The sequence below is a fragment of the Cibotium barometz genome, chromosome 37 (assembly GCF_041138505.1).
Source record: "Cibotium barometz isolate CiBa-2024 chromosome 37, ASM4113850v1, whole genome shotgun sequence".
In the NCBI taxonomy this organism is placed as follows: domain Eukaryota; kingdom Viridiplantae; phylum Streptophyta; class Polypodiopsida; order Cyatheales; family Cibotiaceae; genus Cibotium; species Cibotium barometz.
In genome coordinates, this window is record NC_141082.1 from 28,112,196 (window position 1) to 28,115,506 (window position 3,311).

The following is a 3,311-nucleotide window of genomic DNA, read 5'->3' on the forward strand; positions in this document are numbered from 1 at the left end:
CAATTTTAAATGAGGTCTCCCAAAAAGTGATGCTATTTAAAGTTTAAAATATGTAAAATTATACAAAATCACTAATTTCAAGTAAGTTATGAAGACAAGATTACCAAATATAAACAACAAATCTTCAATTCGTTACATTGCACATCTAGCTATATTCAATGCATTTGTAAAGCTGGCTGCATCGCGCCCGTCTTGAAGCTATGTTATGCACCACATCTCATTTACTATGGAGTTTGCTTGGCCAATCTTCTCTTTACGCAGATACGGACTCCACTTGGATCTTCTCCTTCACTCTGCACTACTGCGACTTTGTCGCCCTCAACTCTGGATCACTGCTCTTTCACTGCGCTACTCACATGACATATCACCTTGTTTCAGAACTTTTTGAATCATTAGCTAAGCTTCAACTTTCCGCACTATTATCCAAAAAACAGAGTGTAACCTTAGACCTGTGCAAATAGTTAATATAAGTTATAACACTTATTAGTTTTAAATCCAGACTTATTAGTTAATATAAGATGTCACACTTGTTAGTTTTAAACGTGGACTTATCTAAGTCTCACTCTACATAGCTTATTTTTGCGATTTGAGTTGAATGTCATAATTAACTATAATTTTATAGTGACATCATCACTCAAAGGCGTTAATAAGGCTAATGCACTTAAAAAAAAGAGAGGAAGAATTGAATGTCGTTATTATTAACTATGACAATATAGTGGCATCACAAGGCTTCTAATGAGGCCAATGGAGTCCCAAAAAAGACTTCAAAAACCTTAGTAATAATCCTCACTCAATAAAATCACAACTTTGAAAGGATTATTGCAAGCAAGGGAGGTAAGAAAATGCATACTATTTTTAGCAATGGAAAAAAGGACACTATTTTTAGCCCAAACGTAATTTTAAATGTGGTCTTTCAAAAAGTGCTGCTATTTAAAGCTTAAAATATGTAAAATTATACAAAATCCCTAATTTCAAGTAAGTTATGAAGACAAGATTACCAAATATAAACAACAAATCTTCAATTCGTTGCACCGCACATCTAGCTATAGGATATTCAATGCATTTGTAAAGTTGGCTGCATCGCGCCCGTCTTGAAGCTATGTTATGCACCACATCTCATTTTCTATGAAGTTCGCTTGCCACCAATCTTCTCTTTTCGCAGATACGGACTCCACTTGGATCTTCTCCTTTTCTCTCCACTACTACGACTCTGTTGCCCTCAACTCTGGATCACTGCTCCTTCACACTGCGCTACTCACATGATGACATCGTTGTTGACCGCCTCTCTTCTCTAAGCACGCAGAGGGCATGGTAGAATTGCTTCTCATGGAGTTGTGGAGCTTGGAGACCTCAAGGGTTATAAGCTTGGCCAATCGAAGGATCCCCATGACAGTTGCAGCTCCACAAGGTAATCTTCTTGTGTTAAGATGTGTTTCGAGACGGGGGTTTGGGTGAGCCATAACAATGTTTTACAAGTACTATAGAAAATTTTACTTTACTATGACCACTGAATCTTGTAGAGGATCCAAGCATGGATTATACTTTGTGTGATCCCTTGAGTGGCTTGCTTTAGGGATGCTTTTTGAGGTGCTCATTTATCACAAAACACCTCTCTTTGAATCCAAATCTATCACCTTGTTTCCAGAACTTATTGAATCTTTAGCTTTGCTTCAACTTTCCACACTATTATCCAAAAAATAGAGTGTAACCTTAGACCTGTGCAAATAATTAATATAAGATATCACACTTATTAGTTTTAAATCCAGACTTATTAGTTAATATAAGATGTCACACTTGTTAGTTTTAAACGTGGACTTAGCTAAGTCTCACTCTACATAGCTTATTTTTACGATTTGAGTTGAATGTCATAATTAAGTACAATGTTAAAGTGACATCATCACTCAAAAGGCCTTAATAAGGCTAATGCACTCCCAAAAAAAAGAGAGGTAGAATTGAATGTGGTTATTAACTAATGACAATATAGTGGCATCACAAGGCTTCTTAATGAGGCGAATGGAGTCCCAAAAAAGACTTCAAAAACCTTAGTAATAATCCTCACAATAAAATCGCAACTCGAAAGGATTATTGCAAGTAAGGGAGGTAAAAAAACGCATACTATTTTTAGCACTGGAAAAAAGGACACTATTTTTAGCCCAAACACAATTTTAAATGAGGTCTCCTAAAAAGTGCTGCTATTTAAAGCTTAAAATATGTAAAATTATACAAAATCGCTAATTTCAAGTAAGTTATGAAGACAAGAGTACCAAATATAAACAACAAATCTTCAATTCATTGCACCGCACATCTAGCTATAGGATATTCAATGCATTTGTAAAGCTGGCTGAATCGCGCCTGTCTTGAAGCTATGTTATGCACCACATCTAATTTACTATGAAGTTCGCTTGCCAATCTTCTCTTTTCACATATACACACTCCACTTGGATCTTCTCCTTCACTCTGCACTACTGCGACTTTATTGCCCTCAACTCTGGATCAGTGCTCCTTCACACTACGCTACTCACATGACATCGTTGTTGACGGCCTCTCTTCTCTAGGCACGTGGAAGGCATGGTAGAATTGCTTCTCATGGAGTTGTGGAGCTTGGAGACCTGAAGGGTTATAAGCTTGGCCAATGGAAGGATCCCCATGACAGTTGTTCCACAAGGTAATCTTGTTGTTAAGATGTGTTTCGAGAGACACGGGGGTTTGGGTGAGCCATAACAATGTTTTACAAGTACTACCGAAACTTTTACTTTACTATGTGACGACTGAATGTTGTAAAGGATCCAAGCATGGATTGTACTTTGTGTGATCCCTTGAGTGGCTTGCTTTAGGGATGCTTTTTGAGGTGCTCATTTATCACAAAACACCTCTCTTTAAATCCAAATCTATCACCTTGTTTCAGAACTTATTGAATCATTAGCTAAACTTCAACTTTTCGCACTATTATCCAAAAAACAGAGTGTAACCTTAGACCTGTGCAAATAGTTAATATAAGATATCACACTTATTAGTTTTAAATCCAGACTTATTAGTTAATATAAGATGTCACACTTGTTAGTTTTAAACGTGGACTTATCTAAGTCTCACTCTACATATCTTATTTTTGCAATTTGAGTTGAATGTCATAATTAACTACAATGTTATATTGACATCATCACTCACAAGTACTACCAAAACTTTTACTTCACTATGACGACTGAATCTTGTAAAGGATCCAAGCATGGATTGTACTTTGTGTGATCCCTTGAGTGGCTTGCTTTAGGGATGCTTTTTGAGGTGCTCATTTATCACAAAACACCTCTCTTTAA